Below are 13,952 nucleotides of genomic sequence, written 5' to 3'. Positions count from 1 at the left end.
AAAATTCCTCCAAGAACACAGCGACGACTCATCCAGGAAGTCATAAAAAAGCCAAGGACAGCATCCAAGGAGCTGCAGGCCTCTCTCACATCAATAAAGGTCACTGTTCATGACTCCACTATCAGAAAGACACTGGACAAAAATGGCATTCATGGAAGAGTGGCGAGGTGAAAATCACTGCTAACCCAGAAGAACATAAGCTTGTCTGAATTTTGCCAAAACACAACCTTGATGATCCTCAAACCTTTTGGGAGAATGTTCTGTGGACTGATGAGTCAAAAGTGGAACTGTTTGGAAGACAGGGGTCCCGTTACATCTGGTGTAAATCAAACACAGAGTTCCACAAAAAGAACATTATACCTACGGTCAAGCATGGAGGTGGTAGTGTGATGGGGTGGGGAAGATTTGCTGCATCACAGTGACTTGCAGTAATTGAGGGAAATATGAATTCTGCTCTCTACCAGAAAATCATAAAGGAGAATGTCCGGTCAGCAGTCCGTGAGTTGAAGCTCAAGGGCAACTGGATTATGCAGCAAGACAATGATCCAAAGCATAGGAGTAAGTCCACCTCTGAATGGCTCAAAAGAAGCTAAATCAAAGTTTTGGAGTGGCCTAGTCAAAGTCCTGACTTGAACCCAATTGAGATGCTGTGGCAGGACCTTAAAAGGGCAGTTCATGCTCAAATACCCTCCAATGTGGCTGAACTAAAGCAGTTCTGCAAAGAAGAGTGTGCCAAAATTCCACCACAGCGTTGTGAAAGACTGATCTCCAGTTATCGGAAGTGTTTGGTTGCAGTTATTGCTGCTAAAGGTGGCACAACCAGCTATTAAGTTTAAGGGGGAGGTTAGTTTTTCACATGGGTGATATAGGTGTTGGATAACTTTTTTGCTTCAATATATATATATATATATATATATATATATATATATATATATATATATATATATATATATATATATATATATATTAATATAATATATATTAATATATATATATATATATATTAATATAATATATATTTGAAAACTGTATTTTGTGTTTACTCAGGTTGCCTTTGTTTTATCTTGTTTGAAGATCTAAAAGAATTTTATTATGGAAAAATACACAAAAATAGAAGAAATCACTGTACAGCCCTACACATGTCTAAAAAAAAAAAAACATTAAAAAACAAATGTTATAATACCTAATACAACTTACTTATTCATGTTTACACCTTGAAAGAATATAATGCATTAAAACACGATTGGCACCCAGTTTCATGCATTATATCATGTGTTATAATGCATTATACTCTTTAAAGGTGTAACTATGAAGTGTTAAACTATTTATGAAAATATATAATGCATTGCAGTGCTTATTATGAGGCACTATAAATACCATTAGTGTTTAATCTATACAGGCTTCATGTCACCACCAGTACTTTAATGTTTGAACATGAATATTATGCATGAATGAGTATATCAGCGTGTTCTCTGTTTGTAATTTTGAAATAGAAATAGACATTTTTTCATTTTTAATTTCATAAACGTCAGTCTCTGAATATTCCGATGACAAGATGACAAACGCATTTGAAAGTGTGAAAGTCTGTCTGGTACTGCGTTCTCACTAAACCCACGCACTCTCAGAATAGTGCACAGCTTATTTACAACTACTCCACATCATATGTGTTTTATACTGTCCACATGTGTTCTGTGAGTGTGTGCTGTGTGTAGAAACTCTATTCTTAACGAGTCTGTCCTCTTTTGCATTCACTAGTTCAGGTTACTCTGTTCCATGCGCTGCTTTTCACATGCTGACCTGTGTGTGTGTGTGTGTGTGTGTGTGTGTGTGTGTGTGTGTGTGTGTGTGTGTGCGCGCGTGTGCATTTATGTAGTTATACTTTAAGGACAAAATTGTCTACAGAAGGAAAAACCTTCCAGAGATGTCCTCAATTTTGAAAAAGTTAATATATACTGTATACATATATACACTCATCGACCACTTTATGAGGTACTTCTGAAGGTCCTGACCCATATCTGCATGATTTTATGCATTTCACTGTTGCCACACGATTGGCTGATTAGTTAATTGCATAAATACGTAGGTGTACCTAATAAAGTGGTCACTGAGTATATATACACTGGCGGCCAAAAGTTTGGAATAATGTACAGATTTTGCTGTTTTGGAAGGAAATTGGTACTTCACCAAAGTGGCCTTCAACTGATCACAAAGTATAGTCAGGACATTACTGATGTAAAAAACAGCACCATCACTATTTGAAAAAAGTCATTTATGAGTCATTCCTGTAGCACTTGCCATAGATGTGGCTGTCTTGTCAGGCACTTCTCACGCACCTTACAGTCTAACTGATCCCACAAAAGCTCAATGGGGTTAAGATCCATAACACTCTTTTCCAATGATCTGTTGACCAATGTCTGTGTTTCTTTGCCCACTCTAACCTTTTCTTTTTGTTTTTCTGTTTCAAAAGTGGCTTTTTCTGTGCAATTCTTCCCATAAGTCCTGCACCCCTGAGTCTTCTCTTTACTGTTGTACATGAAACTGGTGTTGAGCGGGTAGAATTCAATGAAGCTGTCAGCTGAGGACATGTGAGGCGTCTATTTCTCAAACTAGAGACTCTGATGTACTTATCCTCTTGTTTAGTTGTACATCTGGTCTTCCACATCTCTTTCTGTCCTTGTTAGAGCCAGTTGTTTTTGGTCTTTGAAGACTGTAGTGTACACCTTTGAATGAAATCTTCAGTTTTTTGGCAATTTCAAGCATTGTATAGCCTTAATTCCTCGAGTTTCTAGAGAAAGCTGTTTCTTTTTTGTCATTTTTCACCTAATATTGACCTTAAGACATGCCAGTCTATTGCATACTGTGGCAACTCAAAAACAAACACAAAGACAATGTTAAGCTTCATTTAAGGAACTAAATAGCTTTCAACTGTGTTTGATATAATGGCAAGTGATTTTCTAGTACCAAATTAGCAATTTAGCATAATTACTCAAGGATAAGGTGTTGGAGTAATGGCTGCTGGAAATGGGGCCTGTCTAGATTTTATCAAAAATAGTGATGGTGGTGTTTTTTACATCAGTAATGTCCTGACTATACTTCACTTTGGTGAATTAAAGTACCAATTTCCTTCCGAAACAACAAAATCTGTACATTATTCCAAACTTTTGGCCACCAGTGTACAGTACGTACACACACACACACACACACACACACACACACACACACACACACACACACACACACACACACACTGTGTGTATATAAATATATATCTGTATGTATATATACTCTGTGTGTGTGTGTGTGTGTGTATAAGTCTCCACAAATGAATATAACATGGCAAACATATGAAAGATTAACACCCAGGAAGTCTGTTTATTATATGATTAACTGCTTTCACACAAAAGCATTGTATTCAGCCCTTTAAGGCTTCTCCTCTGTTTACTTACAAATAGATCTTCTTGTTGACCGTTCCAACGTTGTGGTGGCGTGTCTGATCCAACCGAATTAGGTATCTATCTACTAGGGATGTGCGAGACTAGTCGACTAAATGGTTCTGATGCTGCTAGTCGACACTGGAATCACTAGTCGGTTAATACTTTTCCCCATTAAACTGTTCAACGTTTTTCCACAATTTACATTTTGCTTTATATTTTTATAGAGGCTGCACTTAAATTACTGTCATTTTGATGTTACACTTTTTAAATATACTTAATAATACAAATATTGTTTAAAAAAGAGGATATCTGGAGCAGATACAATGTTTCATTTCAACGCAAGCTGCGCGTGCTTCCCTTTCTCACTCGCGGCGTGCAGGAAAATGTCCTCCCGCTAGACGAGAAAACTCAGCAAAATAGCTATAGTAATCACTTTGGTGGTGGTGCGGGAAGCGGATTTCCGAAACAGTGGCTTGGAAGTCGGATGTTTTCACATTTGAGTCTTCTTTAAATCTGTGTGTGTTTGTAAGTTATTTTTCCACCGAGCAGGCTTTTTCAAGCGCAGGATAGCCACTTCAGGAGAGTCAAGTCCCGTCTTTCACCGGACCATGACCACGTGTTAATTTTGCTCATCAAAAAATGTATGCTTTTAAGTAGCTTAGAAAATGACTGTTTTAGACTAGGTATGCCATTTTGTTTTAATCTGCTGATAAGGCTATTTTCAACGAGGTGCCTACTGCTTGACAGGTTAAACTATCTTTTATTCTGTGTGCACGTCGTGTTTAGAATACAGTAGGTTTATTGTACTTCACAGGCCTCTTAGCTATTTTATTTATTTTATTTTTTTTAGATCTTCACTGTTATTGGCTAACGTTCTTTACAGAACAGCTGTCATATTAGATTAATGGTTAATGCACGACTGCATGTCATGAAATACATTCCACTTTTCAGCGCATTTTTGTTTTCTCTCGTAGATTTGGCTTGCCTGTTAATTATTTTCACCAATGTCCTGACTGTTTAGATATGTTAAGTAACTTTTACTTGGTGAATTCCATTTAGAACAGGCTATTAGGGTTGCTGTATTGGTCCTGCACTATTAAATAAACCTGTAAACAAAGGTTGGTTTCTTTTTAGACTAGTCTTTGGAGTCAACTCCAAAATTTCCATTTAAACGTCAGTGAAATTAGTCGTTACGCACATCCCTAGAATCTACATATGTATATCTATGTTTCGTGTTTGTTTTTTTTTTTGTTTTTTTTTTCACACCTCGGTCCACACAGACTTTTTGGACTCACTACTTTTGAAGTCAACAACAAAAGCATTTTCTCTTCCCTATTTAAAATTGGTAAGCTTATTAATTTTGCTTTCCTAACTCTGCATGGTTATGTTTAGTCACATTTTATTATTTGCATTTAGTATTGTTTTCTCCCTGCTGTCCATGACCATTTTGGGTCAAGGCCCACAAGTTGAGAAGCATTGTATAATTAAATACAGAGCATATCATACAACAATGCTGTCTTTTGTATGGATCTGACCTATGTGGTTGGTCTATGTGTGTTTTTGTCTATTTGTGTGTCAGTTCCAGTAACATCAGATTCAGAATTTATGTGAAGTGTTCTGGGAACTGCATTTCTGGATGTGCCATTCCCAAAGTGAATATGTTAGTGCTAACGGCAGTAATCATGTTGTATATTGTAGTATTTACAGACGGATAAAAGCCAGCCGCTTCATAAGTAAACAGAGCCTGCATTAGACAGACTTGCCTGGCTATGATTGCTTTCACTGTGGTCCTTTGTTCTGTATTATGTATAGACTGTGTGCTTATTGTATTGGACAATAGCTTAAAAAAAATTGTTCTTTCACAGTATGCAGAAAATTCTGTCTAACGCAAGCATTTCATTTGTAGAGTAATTGTGCAAACTATGACTTACAAAAAAAGTATTGTGGTGGTTCCATGGTATAAGTGGTTGTTCAGCGGGTTGCCATGGATTCATGTTCAAGATCGTAGTAATTTTCCTTTTATGCTGCACGCTGGTCGCTCGGCCATGGCCATGAGTTACAGAGTTCTGTCAGAAAGACTCGAGATTATTGGAATAATACGGATGAAAAGATACTTGTAACATTTGGCCCCGTCCTGCGGTTCAGCAGATCCTGCCAGATCTGACAGCTTACCCCTGCCCAGGATGGAACCTAAACTGGTGGGGATGAATGAATCCTGAGATCTTCATGCTAGAACTACGCTTACGCTTGCATATATAGCCTGAGACCAGCGGAATCTGATGTGATTAAAAAGTAAAAGAAAAATGCTGAATACAAGGGCTGGGCGATATGTAATTTTTTTATTTTTTTTTTACTGATAATCACCTTAAAAAATATCGAGATATCTGATTACATCGCCAACCCCCCTGCTGAGGGTCGGTGAATTTTTTTGCTTTATTGATTTTGCTTTAAAAATTGTATTCATTTATTGAAACACGAAAAACGTAAAAAATGTTTCTAAATTCAAATTGCACTTTAAACTAAAAAAGCAATAAAATAAAGAAGTGATCAAAAAATCTTATTTAACCACCTCCCCAAATCCAAACATTTGCCATCTCCAACGACTCCATTTGCCGTCACGCAAGCATCCGTCAATGACAACAGATGGAAAATTAATAATAGCCTACAGATTAAGAATCTGTATGTTCTTATCGAATTTGTATTGCGTGTTGGCAATACAGTTAATGCTGCCAAAAGAAAAGGTTCAAGGTGAACGTGTCTTGTATTACTTTATGATTTAATCACTTTCCTCTTTTTCTTTAATACAAAGATATATGTAACTGAACCTGCAGAGTTGAGTTCACAATGCATGCCGTGTGGAAATAAAGTGAACTAAACTCACAGACGAATGAAACAGTGAAAAAAAAGTGAAAACTCTTTACATGCGCTTGTTCCACGAAACAAGCTTACGCTGCACGCTGACATGCGTGTGTTCCACATGACAGACGCGTGCTGCACACCTCTGAACAAACAGCGAATCAGACACAAGCATTGACGGCTTTTCTTTTGTCCGTTCTTAAAAATATAATAGTGTTTCTTCAAGCGCATGTCTTTGTGACTAACAGCGTTCCCTGTCATGTGTCACTCTGTGGCGTCTTACAGGTCGCCCGCCTGTTGCGGGTAAATGAGCAAAATTACCCACGCATGAAAAACATTTGGACGAGGAGCTTGTGAACTGGATTCAGCCTCATCGCATTTTGCAGGTGGCTGGTGCTAGTTTCACACCCTGGTCACTGTTTAATATATTTAGTAACTTCCCTGATACATGGTTTTGCCATTTCCCGAAATCATCGATCATCGTCTGTTCGCAATCGGCATCGGGATCTTTGTGAGACATCGTCAATATCCTATTACATCGTCCTATCGCCCAGCCCTACTGAACACACAAAACGCGGCAAAACAATCAAAGATGTCTGTCTAGTGTATGTTTACATAGAAAACAAATTGTAAGAAGTCTTCGGTGTGAACAGCCCCTTTAAAACATTTTTTTATTTTTTTTTATTTATGCTCATTAGTTTAAAATGTAATGCTCTTTTTTTTTTTTAAAATAGCCAAGAATGTTCTTTGCAATAATTTAACATGGTGCTGTATGGTTTAAAATGTATTCAGTCGCCCTCTTGTGGACTAAGGAAACAACGGCAATTAAAAAAATCTGCGGACTTTAAAATTCGAATTTAATTAGAATTTTGGTCATATTTAAAGTAAAAATTACAATTTAGTTTGTCATCCCAGTTGACAGCCCTAATTGCCACAAAAATAAATTTCAACTTGTCCCTCATTTTCATAAGAAAAAAATAAATAAAACCAAAAACTTTGGGTTACATTGAGGCACTTACAATGGAAGTGAATGGGGCCAATCTGTATTTGTTGAAATAATCACTGTTTCAAAAGTATAGCCACAAGATGTGAACAAAATGTGTGTTAACAATTTTTCCGTGATTAAAATCATTTACTAATCTTTACTGTGTAAATAACATTTGAAACAAATTAGTTAATTTATAAGTTTTAACAGAAGATAATGTGATCATTTATAAAAAAGAAGCTTCACATTTCTGCCTTTTAAACCCCAAAATTGTAAGTGGCTCACTGTAACTTCCATTTTTGCTTTTAAAGAACTGGAAGGACGAGTTGAAATACATTTTTGTGGTAATGACATTATGCAAAACATGTTGTCGATTGTGCTTAAATTAAATTTAACCCAGAATATTTCTTTAAGTGCATGTAAATGGTCATGGTCCAGTTCTTCTATTGTTTAGTGGGCCTAATTATAGGTGCACCCTGTCGTCTCATCAGCGAGAACAAGATTTTAATTCTCTGTCTCTGTTACTGGGTCTGTGTTTCTCTCTCTCAAAAAAAAAAAATAAAATAAATAAATAAAAATAATTACTAATCCCATTTATCACAAGCTACAGGAAAAGTCACAGAAAAATCATGAAATTCATCGGTCAAACGGTTTGGGATCCCTGGTACTTTCATAAAGTGGCTTTGATGTTCCTGGCAACCAAGTTACCTCAGTTTGGATTTCACTTTGTGACCTGGCAAGTTTTGTGACCTCATGTTTCTGCGTTCAGAGAATATTTGGACATTAGTAAACAGTTTACCTCTGAAGATTTGAAGTTTCCTGTTGTATGTTTTCTGACCAGTGCCACTGGATTATATTCGTGCCTTCCAGTGTAGTATTTTCTGCCATTCTTTCATTCAAACAGTGCAAACTTTGATATTTAACTTTGATATTTAATTTTGAATTTTATAAATTGGACCATACTTCTTGGGGTTAAACAGATCTGTACTGTCTTTATTCTTTTTATTGGCAAAGTAACTGCACAGCATTTTATTTTATATATATATATATATATATATATATATATATATATATATGTGTGTGTGTGTGTATGTGTGTGTGTGTGTGTGTGTGTGTGTGTATATATATATATATATACACACACACACGTATGTATGTATATATTTTTTATTATTATTATTGCATTTTTGCTCAATTTTGGGATCTTGAAATATCATAAGCTGCATTCAAACCCATGTTACCCACATCAACACTATGGCTCAAAGTGGAAGAGCCCTAGGCCTCTGCTACAACCTGACGCTTGAATTTTATTGCTTTGCTTATAAATATTTCTGAACATTTGTTCGTACATTACAGTAGCTGACCAAAAATGTAAATCCCACAAATAGCAAAAATCATACCATGACATTTTTTTATTATATTAAACGAAATATTCAGTTTTTTTCCTCTTGTAGTAGTGCGTAATGTACCATAATTTTAAACAGAGCAGTTTTGTATACCTCCTGGACATTTACTGTACATACAGGTTGTCCGTAGTGATTTAACTGTGTAAAATGTAAAAACATGTATGTTATTTTATTTTATCTTTTGCAGCCGATATAAAGTATTATTGGCCGAAAACCGTGAAAATCAAAATATTATTATCACAAAATTCGCATCAATAGTGGAATTACCGCCGATATTTTCACCGATAATTTGTTTCATTGGCTTTGTCTGAGAATCTCAGACGGCTTGTGGCTTCTTTCCTTCAGGGACTCAGGCAGCCTCAAGCGATAGTGCGAGTGCGTGCACTAGAGTTAGACCGATATTAGAGTATGCCGATATTGATTTTTTTAGAAACTGAAACAATAATGATTATTTGTATGTTTACATGTCTGATAACCGATATACAGAACTGATTTTTTTTATTTAATTTATTTTTTGCCGGCATGCTGCACGAGTGTTTGTAGCTTGCTAGAATGCTTTGCATTGCTTATTCTTATACGTTCATTGTTTTATCCTTTGCCATTTTACCGTTTGCTTCGGGTTTTCTGCTTTTCTACTGTTTCAGCTGCTTGTATTTTAACGCGTGCACCCGTTTTCTCTTTTCTTTTTTGCTTCCGTTTGTCTACATCTTGCGTCTCGACTGCGTGCATTCATTTTCTCCACTGTGTTTTACATGGATTATTGCATCAATCTCAAACATCTGCTGATTAGGAACCACATCGATCTCAAACCCTCACCGCTCAAGAACAACAACAACAACATACAATTACGGTAAGTCATGGCATCCACTCATGTTATTTCTTCCTGCACTGCATGCCACATGTTTACTATAGCTTCTTCTGTCAGCAGTGAGGGATTCACATATGATAAATGTAAGGAATTAGTCAGTCTGATGGAGAAGGTTAATGAGTTAGAGGGACGCATCCGAACGCTAGTGGAGGTTAGTGCAAAAGAGAAGCCGGTAGATACCGTTTCGGTTGCGGGTTGTACACCGAGCAACACACACAGACACACCCGCAGCAGGGTGTTTGGGTGACGTTTCGGTGGCATACTCGCTCAGCAAAGTGACACCACTCTCCCGTTCCTGTTGGGGTTTCCAATCGTCAGATATAAATAAAAAATCTCTGTCGTCTTTTACCCTTGCTACAGTATTTTGATCACCCAGGCTGTACACCGATATCCTTGGTGAATTTGTAAATTTTCTTGTTAATGTAGATAGAGCTTAAATTGTTGTTGACTTCAACATTCACATAGATAATGAAAATGACACATTGGGATTAGCATTTATCAATAATCTCAACTCTCTTGGAGTCAGACAAAATGTGACAGGACCAACTCTTTTTGCAAGTTTGCTACGATCAGCTAATGTCACTCAATCTACACCACGCTATCGTTCAGGTAGATCTATTCTTTTGACCACTAAAGATAGCTTCACTAATAATCTTTCTGAATTGTCACATAATCGTTAAGCCAAAAAGTCTAGAAGAACTTGATGTAATAACAGAAAATATAAATACAGTCTTCTCTAGCACTCTTGGTAGTGTTGCCCTCCTTCGATTAAAGAAGCCGCACCATGGTACAATGATCACACTCATGCTCTCAAGAGAGCAGCTTGGAAAATTGAGCGCAAGTGGAAAAATACAAAATTAGAGGTATTTCGTGGTGCATGGAAGGATAGTGTCTGTAGCTACAGATTAAAAGCTGCCAGGTCAGCATATTTTAGCAAACTCATAGAAAATAACCACAACAATCCTAGGTGTTTATTCAGTACTGTGGGTAAATTGGTTAGGAATAAAGCATCGACTGAACCAGATATTCCGTCACAGCACAATAGTAATGACTTCATGAATTTCTTAACTGATAAAATTGAAATAATCAGAAATAAAATCGGAACTATGCAATCAACTGTCACAGCACCTTAGAAAACAGTGTCAATTTTCCTCACGAGCAACTTCAATTCTTCGCTGTCATAGGTCATTAAGAGCTAACAAAACTTATCAAAAAATAAAAACATGTATATTAGATCCAATACCATGTAAGCTCTTAAGACGTGTTCCCTGTATTCTCAGAACCTCTTCTTAATATTATTAACTCCTCTCTATCCTTGGGACATGTCCCAAGAAACTTTAAAATGGCAGTTATCAAACTGCTTATTAAGAAGCCACAGCTTGATCCTGGAGAATTGGCTAATTACAGACCAATTTCAAATCTACCATTTATGTCGAAAACAAACTAGAAAAGGTATTGTTCTCCCAACTATGTTCATTTCTACAGAGAAATGGTATATAATAACAATTTCAGTCAGGATTTCGGCCCCACCACAGTACAGAGACTGCACTTATCAGAATTACCAATGACTTGCTGTTATCATCTGATCACGGCTGCACTTCTCTTCTAGTGCTTTTAGATCTTTGTGCTGCCTTCGACACGATAGATCACGACATTCTCTTGAATAGGCTGGAGAATTATGTTGACATTAGTGGACTTGCATTAGCATGGTTTAGGTCCTATTTATCAGACCGCTGCCACTTTGTATCTGTAAACAAGGAATTGTCAAATCAAACAAAAGTAAAATATGGAGTACCACAGGGATCAGTTTTAGGGCATCTACATTTCTCCTTATACATGCTTCCCCTGGGAATTATTATCAGGAATCATGGAATAAGTTTCCACTTACGCCGAGGATACCCAACTTTGTTTCTTCTAAACCCAACAAAAATTCACAATTCTCCAAATTAGCAGAGTGTATCAATGAAATCAAAGATTGGATGGCCAGAAATTTTCTTCTCAATTCCGACAAAACAGAGGTACTAATGATCGGACCAAAAACCGCTAAAAATAAGCCGCTAAAATATAATTTGACTCTCGATGGATGTACTGTTACGTCGTCTTCTACAGCGAAAAACTTTGGTATCAAATATAACACCCATCTGTCCTTTGAAAATCAAAATCCTTGAAAATCCTTTGTAGAACAGCATTCTTCCACCTAAGAAATATTACTAAATTACAACACATGCTCTCTGTTTCTGATGCCGAAAAACTAATTCATGCATTTATGACCTCAAGACTAGATTATTGTAATGCATTACTAGGTGGATGTCCTGCAGGTTCAGTAAATAAACTTAAATTGGTTCAAAATGCAGCTGCTGTAATTTGATCATATTAGCCCCATTTTATCATCGTTACATTGGCTACCTGTTAAATTTCGCATTAATTTAAAAATTCTGTTAACTACATACAAAGCTTTGAATGGTCTAGCTCCGCAGTACTTAAGTGACCTTCTGACACGCTATATTCCATCACATTCATTATGATCACAAAATTCTGGCCTGTTAATAGTTCCTAGAATATCAAAATTCACAAGGAGGTAGATCCTTTTCCTATTTGGCTCCAAAACTATGGAATAGTCTCCCTAATACTGTCCGAGATGCAGACACACTCACTCAGTTTAAGTCTAGACTAAAGACTCATCTATTTAGCCAGGCATACACCTAATTTATCCTTCAACTCACAATTAGGCTGCTTTAGTTAGGTCTGCTGGAACCAGAAACATCTATCATGATCTATAACTCTGCAATAAATTGAATGGCATTCACGCTAATATTATTCTATTTGTTTCCCTGTCTCAACCTCGGGATTCATATCCTGAGGTTACCAGAGCCAGCCAGATCCATCTCAGTTCCTGCTTGGTGTCGGATTCCACTGCTAGGTGTCGCTGAATGATGACAAACTACAGCCGGTGCTAGACAGACATCACTTCAGTCTTTTACGATGGACTTCGGAGGATGTACTGATCCAGCTCCAACTGTAAGACACCGGATACTTCATATGCCACTGCCCGAACCTTGGATTTAGGATGGACCCCACCGAACCTCACCGAAATGACCTGCTGGTTGAAATGCGATGCACATCACTGATCTCTGCCTGCATCACCTTTGTCTATTGATGGACTACACTCTTGAAATGAAATACATAGACTATCAGTTAATTGCAAACAAAAGCCTTCATCAGCCAACTAACAAAGGACAATGCATCTATGTGAACTTCTGCAGTTAATCCAGGATGAACTTTAATCTTAGTTCATAAAATATATATATATATATATATATATATATATATATATATATATATATATATATATATATATATATATTATTATTATTATTATTATTATTATTATTATTATTTTTTTTTTTTTTTTAAACACTGGCCCTTAACACTTACTTAGTTTACAAATTTTAAAACATGACTGGCACTACACACAAATAACTAATTTTGGCATTATATTCATGAAGTTAGCCAGAGGGGAACTGGCCCCCACAGTGAGTCTGGTTTCTCCTAAGGTTATTTTTCTCCATTAACCAACATCTTAAATTTTGTGTTCCTTGCCACAGGAACTCACAGGGGTTCTAAATATAGTTATTAGTTAATTATTTAATTTTTATACACAATTTACAATCATATTTAATTAAACTACACAATGATCACTCTAAGACTTCTTAGATATTACAGTTTCATTTTTTGTTAATGCATGATTTTCTATAAAGCTGCTTTGAAACGATGTGTTGTGAAAAGCGCTATACAAATAAAAATGACTTGACTAACTACAACAACAACAATGATTATAATAGGCAAAATAATTTGACAACCTCTGATTTCAAACGGAGAACATGAATTACAAGGGAGTCATTGCATGGATGTAATCTTCCATTTTTAACTAGACCTGCAGTTGAAAGGTTTAGGTGTTGTTTAATAGGCTAAAGGTAAATAGTTTGCTGGAATAAACAGCGCATATATTTTTAGGAAAGTGAAAAACAACAAATACTTCGCTGCAATTACAGAGTCCATCCCGAACGGCATCAGAATTATTATTAGGTCTCTAGATTATAGCAGCTGCCTCATGAAACACCTGCTGACAGAGCTGATTATTTTTTTTGTTTCACAGTGAGCAATGCATCTGCAGCTTATTTTGAAGCAAATTACATGCAAATTTCATCAATTCTCTCACTGTCACCTGACACAAGCTATTTAAGACATGTTTATTGTGACAAGTATTTTGCCCCATGAATGACTATATGTTTACTCTAACGGTGTCGTAGAGATAATTAATTTCCCGAGAGCAGTAATCGTGTAGATGATAATTCATAGCGAAATGAAGTTTAATAGCAAAAGTTAATAGTGTATAATTTAGG

The 13,952-nt window shown here is 36.4% G+C and overlaps 1 protein-coding gene across 6 annotated transcripts in view; it reads left to right on the top strand.

Moving 5' to 3' along the window:
* Nucleotides 1-13,952, top strand: part of LOC127440668 (ankyrin repeat domain-containing protein 12-like) — a 94,776-nt gene that overhangs the window by 43,842 nt on the left and 36,982 nt on the right. Inside the window, exon 2 of one of the 6 annotated variants that reach the window (XM_051697395.1) lies at nt 9,472-12,567. The exons of the other annotated variants lie outside the window; for them this stretch is intronic. The gene's annotated coding sequence lies outside the window, so the exon portion shown is untranslated. The remainder of the gene's footprint in view (nt 1-9,471; nt 12,568-13,952) is intronic. 6 annotated transcript variants of the gene reach the window in all.

Source organism: Myxocyprinus asiaticus, chromosome 5 (assembly GCF_019703515.2).
Source record: "Myxocyprinus asiaticus isolate MX2 ecotype Aquarium Trade chromosome 5, UBuf_Myxa_2, whole genome shotgun sequence".
In the NCBI taxonomy this organism is placed as follows: Eukaryota; Metazoa; Chordata; class Actinopteri; order Cypriniformes; family Catostomidae; genus Myxocyprinus; species Myxocyprinus asiaticus.
Note: the sequence above shows the minus strand (reverse complement) of the source record. Positions and strands in the feature narration are given on the sequence as shown.